The sequence below is a fragment of the Plectropomus leopardus genome, chromosome 18 (assembly GCF_026936395.1).
Source record: "Plectropomus leopardus strain MGB_pleo_1.0 chromosome 18, ASM2693639v1, whole genome shotgun sequence".
Taxonomy (NCBI): Eukaryota; Metazoa; Chordata; class Actinopteri; order Perciformes; family Serranidae; genus Plectropomus; species Plectropomus leopardus.
Window position 1 is genome coordinate 14,950,169 of NC_142193.1, and position 14,084 is coordinate 14,964,252.

Consider the following 14,084-nt stretch of genomic DNA (forward strand, 5'->3'; position numbering starts at 1 on the left):
TGTATATATATTAAGGCAAACAAAAATGATAAATGCGTGCTTTTACAGATCTGGTGACATACCCAAACTTCGACCAGTTATACCCCTGTGCCTGACACACTAAAGAGGATCATTTTTTTAAATTCGTTTCCTTAAACAACAACGTGTAAACTGTTTAATCTCCACCACATTCCCCAGTGTAACCACAAGGCCACATGCAACAAAAGCTCAAGGAGCTCAGCCTGCCTGTGTAGAACCGGACACTATAGTGTCAAATGTTTGTAGGTTTAAATGAGCCTGTTATTTGTCATTGTGAACATCACAGTCATTATAAATAGCCGCCACCATACGATATTAAAACAATACTTAAGTCACGATACAACATTATTGCACTTTTAAATGTGGTGAGATATGCTATGTTGCCATAACATGTATTGCAATATGTTGCATTTTATTACCTTTTTTAAAGCACTAATTACGTCCCCAAAGGAAAACTTTGTCAACATCTGTTTTATCTAATAAGATACCGTCTGTTCATCTCACTTCAGTCATTTTTTATTGCAGCAAATTGTATGTGGTGGACTGAAAAAAAGGATTTTGTTGCTGTAATAGACAACCAAAATTTTAATTTGTTTTGGTAATATTAATCATTCATATATTAAAATAGACTGTGATACTTGGCACCCTTGCATTGATACAATATATCCCGAAAATATCACAATACTAATTACAATACAGTATATTGCTTTAAAATGATCTGTACATACCTTTTAAATCATTTAGATATCATATTTTAATATTAATGTAATTTAGTTTTACTACATTTTTAAAAATCTCTGTACCCCCCCTGCCTATAGGCCCATCTAAATAGCCCAGCAGAGCCAGTCATTAACTTGTATGAATATGACTATGGAACAATGAAGCAGGGCCATTATTTGAAGGCTGTGTCACATTTGCCTAATGTCCATTTTTGCACTCTTACTCACAGGCCGCGTGAAAGTAATAGAGCAGAATGAATAAATCAAAACATGCAAGGGTCATGCACATCCAGTATATTCACAGATATGCGGATAAAGCCGTGAACATGATCTACAGTAATCAGACAATTACTCTGAGATGGTTGTGACTTGTCACTTGCTATCTGTCAGGGAATGTGCTTCTTGACCATGTGTGGAGAAGGTAATGAGATATACACTAGATAGTAGATTGCAGGAATAAGCCAGCAAGAGCAAATCCTTCCTGCCTCCATATTTCATAACTGGAAAAGCATAACTGCCAGTTGTCACAAGAAGTGAAGGTAAGTTGATGAAGGACAAAGTACATTGTGTGGGCTCACTGGGTTATGAATTTGAATCAACGGTCTTGATGTATATGCGGATTGCATGGTGCTTAACCATATGTTTCAAGTTCCAACCACAGGGTCATGGCTTTTATTACAGAAGGTCAGGTGGAACCACAAAAGACAGACACATGCTTGACACATAAATCCTTGAGGTATTTACCTCGGAAGGTCCCAAAGGAGAAAAAAAGTCTCGTATTAAAAGTTGACTCATACTAGAAGTGGCTTCTCTATGCACTCCCCATCTTATAATCACAATGCTCAGTGCACCAAAGTGCTAAAAGCAACATAATCCCTTTGCTTGTTTGTCTTTGAACAGGTCGCATTGCTCTAAAGTGCTCCCAGCGTTATCTGAAAAGAGTCTCAGGCGTCTCTTATTATGCAGGGCACAGTTCCTCTAGCTGTTATTACCATCCTTTTCTCGAGCTAACATGCCTGGAGTCTGTGAGGATCTGTTGAGCGCTTCAAGGCTACTTCACAGGGTTTTACCTTTCCTCCCCAAACAGACCTCTTTCTCATCCTTGCAGTTGGTATTCAGGCCCCTTGAATGTTCCCGGCTGCGCATTAGCATTGGTGAGAGATTCACTCCTCTGTCTGCCTTCTCTTTCAATTGAGAAGGACCTCCTCTATGGCGCACAATCGCTGCTTTAGGTTCTTTCGTGAAGACGCAGTTGCAGACTTTGCAGGGGGTTCTCTCTAAAGTCAGAGAGGTCTTGTTGTTCTGAAGTAGGAAGCAGATCTCATCCTCGTGGGGCATCCACGTTTGCGAATGACTGGCAGTGTGGCTGTGCCTGTGCATAAAGTTACAGATGTTGTAGTCATTCTGTGAGGAGGGAGGACCTCTGAGGATGTCATAAATTAGGCAACATACATGAGGCCCCAGGGAACCGGAGGTAGCATGTACTTGTTTTTCAACAGGTTCCTACTGAGGCTCCTGCTGCGTTTAATACTGCTGGCTGCTACAGTGCACAAGAGGATACCTGATAGAGTCCACGGGGGGACCTTTCTCCTGCCACAGGCTGCTCTCAGCATGCCATTTTAAGACTCATTTAGACCCCCTCATCGAAATAGCTAGTAAATAGATGTGAGGTTTTGTCTTTCTTCGCCTCTTAGCGGTCTCTGTATCTCCTCACCTCTTTGCAAAGCCTCCACTGCTGAAATCTACCCGTGTGTCTTGCGAGTGACTGTGTTTCTATGTGCATCTTGTTGTGTGTGTTTTTAGAAGTGTGCATGAGCTTTGCTGGCGCTTACTGTATGTTCCTGTCTATTGAGCTTTAATCTAGATAGCAGCATTGACATTCTGCCAACCGGCAGCTGCTATAATTTTCTGGACGTACGTTATTATGCAGCTTGACAGCTGTCAGGCATTTCCAAATCTTTAAATCTTATGATAATCCACCGTGCTTACAAAAAAAGCATTTGTTTAAAACACTCTGAATCCTTGTGTGATTAAAACTCCCTGCTCTAATGCGGGCACCAGATCATAATTCATCTACATCAGTGACACACCAGTACACACGCACACGCAAACACATCCACTGAAAGATAGAAAAATCAATGTGTACAAGATTACACAACTCCATCAAGAGAAATATAATACAGTTTTAATAGAATCAAAGGCATCTCCTAGTTCCAACAAAGACTGATGACAAACCCAATCGTCTGCGCCCACACGTACAACACTCTCTCACAAATAACAGAAAGCCTAATCTGTTTTGCATGTAGCTCCACGAAAGTAGACCTACATAGTCACGTTGATGCCACATCGGCCTCAGGCGTCTGATTTTAGCCATGATACCAAATCCAAAGCCATACGTGATGAAATCATTGCTTTTCCCTAAGGTTAAAGCACTTTGATGACATCATAGGTCCCATATGGGGCCACAGTGAAGTGGGAGTGCTATAACTTCTCAGTCGCCGTACCGTAATTACACATACTGCATATTCATGACATATGTATCTCCCCGTTTGGCGAAATGTAGTTAATTAAACATGTTTACGGCTCCAGAGAGCTAACAGATGTCTGCTGAAATTTGGACTAAATGCTTGTTTTCTTCGCAACATGGCTCATGCCCAGAAAGACCAGCTAGTGGCTTGCACAGCCTCAGGTGAAACGTGGTGGCAGCCTGGCTTTTTCCAAATCGGGCTTCTTGTGTGTCTTCAGCGCTTGCTTCCCATATCTGGTCGGTTGGCTGCTTTTTCTCTGGCTGCCAAATGCTCTCTACACATGTTTATTCATGTTGCCACAGGATGCTTTATTCAGAGATGGAACATATCACAGCTGAATTAGAAAAAAAAGCTGTACTCACTGGCAGAAACATTAGAAACAAATTAATGAAAAAGCTTGATACCTTTTTTCCCTTTTTTTTTAATGTGATATTTCAGAAGAGAGAGAGGAAATACATGTGCCTCAAACCGGTTTAAGGGTGACAAATGATTAGGATCTGCTTTATTGTTGAAGAACAATAGGGCCGCTGCGCTGTCAACACTTTTTAGCTTCAGGAGGCCTTTAATTGGCTCAGTCGAGCAGCAAAACTGTGTTTATAGTTCATAATGGAAATGTAATCAAATTAACTTGTACCGCAGGGTTTTGGCATTCACCCCTTGCCCAGTAATTGCCATTTGCCCAAAGGGATATGGTAATGGCTATTTGCATGGGGCAAAGAGTCCTATCTCCCACCATGCGTCTGTCTTGCTGCCATATTAGGGTAGCTGGCTGAGATGATTACTCACTATGCTGGAGTTTAGTGTTGCTGTGTTAAGTTCTTATCAGTGTGATGTGAGTTTGTGTTTAGAATTTTATTGGTAAAAGAAGGTTGTGAATACACGATGATGCAACCTGATGGGGTACGGCAAAATCTTGCAAAATCACGTCATGCAGACTGATTTTCATTACTCACGGAGAGCCCTTCTTTGTTCCACTGGGTGAAAAATACAGTTAAGAAAAGGTATAGGCATCCTAAATTAGATTTTTCAATAATGGCAGCATTGACTGAGGAGGCAAGTCCTTCTTCTGGGGCCAGTTTTAATCACATAGCTGAGAGTGGTTTTGTTTCCATGTCTCCTTGTTTACTGATGAGACTGAGGGGAGAAGCGCTGCGAGGGGGGAAGAGACAAATTCTTCCCATATTAATTCTCCTGGCTAAAAGTCTAATCAATCTGACACAGGACCAGGAGGCACCTCTTCAACTATCAAGAACAAAAAGAAATGTCTCAGAACGGACCCTGAGCTGGGACAGACATTGAAAGGAAACGACCTTGGGTAGGGAGGGGGATTCAAAGTGGCCCTATTCGTTTAATTTGTCTAATATCATTCTGACAGGGGAACAGAGATGTTGTGCATGCTGCTTCGTCAAAGCGTCATTCTAAGGAGTGATTTGAAAAGCCCTCAAAATGGTGTCATTACTTTCATCCAGGGAAAAGAGGGATTGTACTGAGGCAGTATTCTTGGACCATACATCTGTCTTGAAGCCCCCAAGCTGTTCCATGTAAACATTTAAACAACACAAAGGCAACTCAAGGAAAACTGTGGTGTGAAACAATGCTTTTTACAGCATAATGTGCACACTGAATCTCTTCTCTCATTCAGCCTGCCCCTCCTGGGGACTGGTAAGTGTATTCTTGTGTTGTGAATAAAATGGCAAAAGAGGCAAAGAAATAGAGAAATGAAGGAGAAGCTGTGGTGGGGGTGTGGGGCCCGCGTTTTGTCTCCTTCTCCTAGAAAAACAACTGGTGGTACCAATCCATTTTTCTTTGTACATTCACATGAATGAATTCACATCTTGACATTCTGCCCCATTCTTCTGCTGACCTCAAACCTGGCAAGTCACAACACTTGGTTATGTTGCCCTACCACCAGCAGCAGGTCCCTGCAGTAAGCGATGACGTGGATAGACATGCCAATACTGCTGTTTGAAGTCAATACAAAAACATAGAAAAAGAAATAGAAAAGAGTCAGATGAACAAAAAAGCCCCTTAACATGTGGAACTGGGGAAGATAGGAAAAGAATGTTTTGCTTTTGCTTCCAGTTCTAATTTGCTGGCGGCTTTTTCGACTATCAAAGCTGCATCTTCCAGCCGTCACTGACAACTTCTATCTTGTTCGAAAAGAGCTTTTTTTTAAATGTGCCTTGCCCGTGCATGGAAGTGTGTAAGAGAGGCGGGGCTGCACTATATAAGGAAAATATGTGGTATATGATAAAGTTGTTGAATACTGCAGTAACAATATAAGTTGCAATAAAAAAAACAGATATTTAAGTGTACTCTGCTCTGCCTTTCTGCTGCTTTTATAGAGCTAAAATACAACAAATTGCTTATTGAATTTGAAAAAAGGAAAGAAAATTATTTCCAACATTCTTTTATTGAACAAATTGAACACAAAAGGCACCAATTAAGAAAATGGTTATATTTTAACGTTTTCTGGTAATATTCTCTTTCAGCTAAATAAAAAAGAAATCACTGAGAGCAATATCACAGTCTTTCATTACAAGTGGCACCCCAAAAGTGAGGCTGGGGGGTTTCCATGGCTACGCTAATATATGGCTGGGTGGTATGTCCTTGAATTAATATCACAGGGCGCCCAGTAGCTCAGTTTGTAGAGCTGGCGCCCCATATACAGAGGCTAAGTCCACATGGCAGGGGCCGTGGGTTCGATTCCAGCCTCAGCCCTATGCTGCATGTCGTCCCCTCTCTCTCTCCTTTTCATGCTTAATAATAGAGTAAAATAATCTTAAAATAAATAAAATAAATAACAATACAAAAAAGAAATAATATCACGATATTTTTGGGCCATATCAAAATACACATTATATATCACACAATTTTAATCTCTGCAAAGCTTCATAAATGTTGGACTGGGCACAAAATTAAATGTCACGATATGATGAAATACATAGATATGGATACTGTGACAATAGTTTAGGGATAACAGTGTGTACTTTGATAAAATATTAACACAATGAGATTTTTGATTATCATCAGTAATGTGGATTTAATGACTTAAGTGGGTGAACGCAAGTATGTAGAACAGTCTGATAAGTTTAGAAAATTACATCACTTTACTGCAACCTTTAAAATCAGGGAAATACAACACTTGTTTCATATCATGATATGACGATATCCAAAATCTCAGATGGTATGTGGTCTCATGTCACAGTAACGGCATGTATCATGTATATTGCCCAGCCCTGTGCTAATACAATTGCAGCTCCCCGTGGCAATAATATTTATTGTATTATTTGGTTATTTGGTTAAATGTTCTTTGTATTTTTGTATTTATGTGTATTAATGTGAAACCGTTGACATCGTGGGGCTAATCTGATAAACTAAATCTAATTATCAGTAACATTAATTGCAAAATGAGTGATCCAAGTATATCAGTGTGCAATTCCTTAGCTCTCCATATTGAGGTAGTTTTTCACCAGGCTAAATACTTGAGCACTTGAACTGAATTCCTGAAATTCAGTCATGGCTTTGTTTTTGGTGTGCCACCCCAAGAGTTTCAATGGTTCCATCTGGCCTCTGCTATGAAAAGATTTTTGGGATGCCACTGTTCGAAATGTGTTTATTGTGTAGGTGATGTCGCAGTGGCCATCATAAACTATTTATATTGAAGGCCTTGTCTGGGGTCAGAAGTTTGGGCATAGCTGGGTGAAACTATTTCAGTTCATGGATACTTTTTGTCCACAGCAGGGTCTCATTTGAAAAGACGGAGTCTCCGTGCTCTCGATCTGCAGGGCTGACTTTGCTGCTCGGGTTGTGCTTGGCAGCAGGCCTACCAGTCCCACTAGGGGGCCTGGCGAAATGCCTCAAGCTGCATCTCAATGCCTTGTGCTCACTATCGATTAGGACCAGAGCTGACTTTCATTCCCTATTGTCCTGTTCCGGGCCACATGGGATGTCTTATCATGTTTGCTATCACTTTTGTTACCCAACACCTGGCGTCTTCCTCCTCCCCAAGATAGGCAGAGCTCAACATCAATTCCTCCCCGCCCCCGCCCCCTATCCTCTTCCATTCTGACAGTACTCCACCTTCACTGTAAACAAATGGCTTGCGACGGAGACACCAGGGATATCAGTGTGGATGCTAAAGCACCGAACATGTAAAAGCATCTAGTGAGATAAATCTTAAAGAAATTCCAACCTACAATCTCATCCAGCAGCGCTTTTTTGTTTGCTGATAAGGAATTCCTGTCTGGCATGCATGGCATGGAGCAGAGCTGGTTGTCATTGTAGTATGGTGGCACTTTAATGTACACGTATCTTTGATCACTGTCCTTGCCTCTAACATCAGTACAGTGTCAGTTAAGAAGTGTGATGGTGATGGCAGTTGACAGCGGTACTGCGGGCTTCTTGCTCGATGGCTCGTGTCACATCTGGAGTCCCTTTCCTTGGCCTCTTAGCGCAAACCATGAAAGTGCTTCAGGTGCTAGACTGAAACCATATGGCGGGATTCAACCTCGAGTCAAGGCCCAGACAAAGTCTTTGTCCAAATCTGTATGGAAGACTTCTTTCTTCTTTTAGGCACATTGCTTATAGAGAGATATTTATACACTTAGAAAACAAACATCTGCCTTGTTTCCAGTTTCCAGGCCTGAAAAAGTCATGGAATTGGTACAAAAATTCTTAACAAGTTTGTAAAAGAGCATTTTATTTTCTGTAGCTGTTACTGTAACATACCTCTACAATGCGTGTTGATGTTTGAGTTTTCCTTGCAATCATGTACATTCCTTCATTTTCTCTTCATATTTTGTTTTCTACTTTCATGTATGCCAGCTCGCTGAAGTGATGTTGGAACAGAGTTTGAAGCTGATATGTTTGAAAAATTACTGGAAAGTTGAGCAAACAAACAAACAAAAATGTTATTATGGCTGCTTGAAAAGTCAGTATGAAGTTTTTAGGTTTTGCCTGTGATAATATGTGGGAACCCTGTTTTGGGGTATTTATGCAACAAACTTTCTTGAAAACACAACGGATGACAACATAATTTTTTTAATTTTCTCCACCAATCATTGCATTTCCATTTGTGTGCTGAGATTTGACTAGGAAGGTTTAAAGTATTTAATCGAGACATACAAAATGAACAAAGGCTCCAGAAAAATAAGTATGGTCTGAGAGCTTGACCGCTTGAATGATACAAATTATGTAGGTGTGCTGTGCACATACAAAAATCAATACAACACAGTAGCTCCTATTGAAATCAGCAAATTGAGAAAGTTGTTGTATTCACTTTCCCTCTGCATGCTCACAGGATTAATAGATGCAGGGCCATGGAGAGCCAGTGTTTGACAATGAAGCATGAATCTGCCAATACGCAAATCGAGTCCGTCATGTGTTTCCGCCTAGGATGATTTAGGATCTGTTCAGGAGAGCTCCTCAGAGGTTAAGCGGGAAGTCTGTGGGACATTGCACCTTTGAAAAGCAAGCAATACTGACAAGGACAAAAGAGATCCTGCTCAGATACAGATGGATATTTATTTTAATTTTAAAGGCGGCTCGAAAGAGGAATCCAATAAAAGTGGCATTATTGCTCTAATGCATGTTAGCAGATGCACAAACATGCACACAGCAAGGGTGCGCGCGTACACTAATACTCAAACACATTTTCCCCCTCTAACACATGCATCTGCACACACGGATTGTTTCATTACAGCTAAACGGGGCTTTCTCAGAAGACCAAACCAGTATTTGAATCTTGTTTTTGAAACAACTAATGAAAGTGGGGCACAGCCATGGTGTCTCGTGTGAATAGACAAAATCAGAATCAGCTTTTTTCAGTGTGAAGCGTCATGCTCCGATGGTCCTCTGTGCAAAATACTTTCCAATTTAACCTGTCTCCATGCCATGTCGCAGTCAACTGCCAACTGCAGTGAAGTGTCAGAGGAAGAGAAACAGAGAGAGAAATGAATATTGCTATGGACGTTGTGAGGAGGCAATAGGTGGGGGAGGCAGGGTGGGGGCCGGGCGGGGTATTGATGGTGGAAAGAAAAGAGAGCGCTGCATCAGTGGGGTAGAGATTGCTGTGGTGTACAGTAGCACAAATCCTAAATTCTGTGCAGATCCGACGGTAGCTAGGAAACAGCTGACAGTAAAATGGGGGGATCAAAGGGATTAGTGTGCCCAGTTTGAGCCCAAACAGTAACCCTTCCACTTCTCCCACTGCCAGCCTTTTTATACATTCACCCCTGCATTTCAGTGCTGTGCTCAGCCTGTTAGACACAAACCCATCTCTGGTTATCCTCCCCTGAGTCTAATTGTTTAATTTGGAATCAGCCTTTTTACACACTCTTTAGCTCTTACATACTCTCGTAGACAGGCGATATATAGAAAAAAGGTCACTGTTTCAATTTTAGAAGAGAAGTAGGCTGAGTGGAGCAAAAACACCCCCGCTCTGACACACAAACACACACAAGAGTACACAAAAATACAAATGCCTACACACAAGTAATCCAGACAAAACAAAGACACTGCATCTCAGGGAAGAGGATGCACATGTCAGACACAATCAGTGCTGCCTTTTGTGATCTGAGTGAGATTTCCTGTCACTGGGGCTCGAGACGCAGCCTGCTTAATTCTGCAGGGGACTGCCATGTCCCCAATGCTTCGGTCACTCTCTCCTCTCGTCTCCAAGCTGGGGAGATGTACCTCGACAAACGAGCCCAAGCGTCCCCTGTTGGGGACGTGCACTGTACCGCACCAGGAAGACTTCTGACAATGTTGGCCCCCTGTCTCCACACTGGAGAAGCAGTAGACATGTGAACACACTCTAGGCTGACAAACAGCTATACCCAAGAGAGTGAAGCCAAATCAGATCTACATCACATGTGACGTACATATGGCTCAAAACTGATTTTGCGATGCCTGACTAAAGCAAGAGCATTATGGGAGCAACAAAAGCAGGCCGTTGTTTGCGAGCAGATTCCACATGTGGACGTATGATGGCTGCAGCTGCTCTGACTTGTGCAGAGGCCTTTGGGTAAATTTCTGTGTCGTTGTCCTCAAAGCTTTCTCAAATTGCTGGTCAAGCTATTTTCATGTGCAAGTTGGGGGGCTTGCAAAGAATAATTTCCTTGTGTCTGAAAGGGAATGTTTGAGCATATATCTTCTTGTAGCAATGCTGGACATGTTCTCCGCCTGTGGGGACAGCAGAAATGGGAGCGTCAGTGGGATTATATCAGTTTAATGAAGTTGCTCCGGCCGATGTTTAATTTCATGAAATTCAATTAAAAAAGCTTTATTTCCATTTCTGTAATAACTCAAGGGGTCGGCGTCATTAGATTATAGAGAAGGAATTGTGAGAAGAAATTAGCAACCAAAAATGTGTTCTTTGAGTACATGTTGCGGTGATCCGCTTGTGTCTTTCACATGCTTCACAGTGAAACATGTGACTCCATAAGAAGATAAACATTGCAATTTGCTCGTAGGAACAGAGTGGAATGAGTGGGTTGACTGGTGAGTGAAGATAGGAAGAAGTACAGCTGGACAATAGACGCAATCACTGTAGCACAGCAGATACCTTTCCACTTTTATCTTCCTCTGTGGACCCTGCTCTGATTTTATTGTTGAAGCTCCCGTTGTTGCTATATATGTTAAAGCAGGCCTAGCACTTTCTTTGCCCCCACTGCATTAGTGAGGAATAGTGAAGAAGAGGAAAAGAGACAAGGTAAACGACAGAGCGAACACGTACCCCACCAGCCCTGGTTACAAACACAGACTGCAGAGCTGACATATGCAAACTCAAAGGGTGGCGGTGTTTAAAAGCTTTAATCACACCACTGCTCAGAGCCCAATGTGGCGTTGCACTCTGCATCATTGAAAGCTTGTTTTATTAATGTTGTCCAGAGTGAAGTACGGTGGGGTAGCGGGGCTGGGGGAAGGATGCATTGTGCTCTTGATTTAAAGTGGGGTGGAGCAGAAACAATGGCCATGAAAAAAACATGGCAAGGCTGTGAGAAGCAGCCCACTTCCATTACTTTAGAAGGCACGATGCCCAAAATGGTGCATGGGAAAGTGGATGTACAGTACAGAGAGAAACACTCACACGTGATTGGGCTTAATGATTCTATAAAAACTATATTTATATGTGAGAACACACAGCCTTAGACGAGTGGATTTTTCCTGAATGCCCGTTGTAGAGGAGGACTCTGGTTGACTTTATGAAATGACTTCATCTTGTGCTTTATGTGACACATACAAGCCAATCAAGGCAAAGTGTGCTGTCTTTGAGTGAGCGGGTGAAGTGAAATCTCGTGCGAGTCTGATGCCTAATTGCTCTCATTAGCAGCCGACGTTCACACCAGTTATTCTGCACAATTAACCGGCTGCCACCAAGATGCTACGAGGCAGAATATTGCAGTGGGTCAAGGGAAAAAAAGGGAAGGTTGTAATTAATTCTCACTTAAATTAATGATTTCATATTTCAAAGGCTGGTACAATGGCATTTTCTGTCGAGATTCCCCAAGGGGAGAACACAGATGAGTGTTTTTTTTTTGTGTGTCGTGGAAATGAGGAGGTGCACGCAGTTGATTCAAATCAGGAGCCATTGTTGTTTGACAGTAGGCACCTTTGCAGTGATTGCCTGTGTTATTAATTTGTGGGATGAGAGGAGGCAGGCTCCTCCAGCCTCTGATGGTTATGCGCCGCATTAAAGAACTGCTGCTATGAATGACACTCAGGGCTAATGAATATGAATACATTTATAAAAATAGGCACGGGCTCCCCTCTCAGTGCAGATTGGGAGTGACAGTCACATTGGCTGGGCATGGTTGATGAGAGAGGGAACCGCTGCCCCTGGAGATGGAGGGATCAGACAAACAACCCACACACACAGTTCCACACATCCAAACGAATGCCACAGCATGATCAAAAAGGCTCCAGCATTTAAGAATGACAATCTTGTCATCTTGTGGTACTGTTTACTCACTGGACACAAATAATCTGATGTATCTGCGTCTACCTCACTCTTTGTCCCTGAAATAATAATTACCCCATCATTCATCAGAGTATCCATCTTAAATAATTGCTCCATTTGTGCATGATGTCACAGCGAATAGATCACTTATTACGATGTGTGAAATATTGAGCAGGTGGGAGGCTTGAAAGAGGATTTCTCTTACTTTTGAAAATCCACAGGTGTCATATTGTTTGCTGGTGATTTATGCCGCACAAACAACACATTTACATTGCCTGTCAACCAATTTATGGACCGTTTCCTGTGGAAAGAAAGTGCTGTAATTTATTGTCATTAAGCAACAATTCATTACTTTGAGACTCATTTTGGAGACATGAGGATATGTCAATTTATCTCTCTGTGTTTGTAGTTTGGCATTTAAACACCGCCATTACCTTACATGGCCATTAAAAAGCAAGCCAATGTTAACTGAAAGGCATTTGTTCAAATTTCATCCAATATACAAACACAGACGCTTTTAGTTCCACAGTTGCTGTTTGAAATCAGAAACTAAACGAGAGCACCCAGCAGAGTACAGATTTTCACCAGGCGTACGCCCGAGCTGCTTGCGGGTAATCACCCTATAGACAATTCTTATAATTTCAGCAGACGTGCCACAGCATGTTTCAGAAGCTAATAAAAAGACACGTCTATTTTTGACCAAGCCATGGCATGTTGCAAAGAGCAGATTGAGTTTGCCTGTTAACAGGCACTGTATGTAAAATGTAGATAAAATATAATTATGAGGATGAAAGTATTTTTAATTACTAGTGCAGGGCCACAATTTTTTGATACATGTCATTCATGATTGGACTTTGAACGGTATTAAGTTTGTTGACGACAGCACGCCAAAGATGGGATTAACAACCATAAGAACAATTAAAACAGACCAAAAAAGACACATTTTCTGGCTAGTTAAGAGTGAGGAGTCAACATTCAATGAAAGTAAAGAGTAGTCAGTGAAAATGTTTTTCAAAAATTATGAATCACGAGAGGTCCTTGAGTATAGTCATAAATGTGCCCCCAAAATAGCATGCTGATTAGTCCAGTAGTTTGTGAGACAGATACATATGCTCACAATCACACACGCACACATGCAGCCATACAGATGATCCCTTCCTGGTTTACGGCAGACAGAGATAATAATGCAGAATGAAACTGTTCTTCTTCTTGAGTGGGGGGAAATAAAGTCAGTGCGTATTCTATCGTGTGTACTCTATCACACGCAGGCTTTATTTTCTAAAGATGTGTTTCATTTTTCTATTTATCAACATCAAAAGCCCTGACCTAAAAAAAAAGCAACCCCACAGTCATCCCACCCCACAGCCATCAGAGAAATTTAGTATCACTAAGTGTTCTCTCTTTAACCCAGATGAGAGTTATGGCAGACAAGAATATGCAAATGCGTTCATCTGTTTCCCTCGGTAGGCGACGATTTTAATTGATTAATTGAGGATGTTTATTTGATTGGTTGCAGCTTAATAATCCAAGATGTTATTCGTCAAGCTGTTCAGTTTAGGTGCAACAGCGTGACTGTTTCCTTTCCATTTTCCCCCCAAAACGTAATATTCTTTTTTTTTTTTTTCTTGATTTGAAGCACAGACAGCACCAATCCCTCAAAGATTTGTGAAGGACTTTGATTGAGATAAGTGGGATACTCATTGCCTCTGACAGACGTAACCTTGGTGAGTGTTCTCTGGCAGCCACTTGAGGAGCGCGGCAGACTGTGAGCGCCGGACATTGGGCATGACTGACACCATGGTGCTAACCTTGAGCCAGGTTCCTGTAGAGCAGCAGCTCAGTATTTAAGGCCCAGAG

The 14,084-nt window shown here is 41.8% G+C and overlaps 1 protein-coding gene across 6 annotated transcripts in view; it reads left to right on the forward strand.

Annotated features, from left to right (window-relative positions):
* The window catches only part of sdk2a (sidekick cell adhesion molecule 2a), a 104,323-nt gene that overhangs the window by 569 nt on the left and 89,670 nt on the right, over positions 1–14,084 (forward strand). The window lies entirely within an intron of this gene.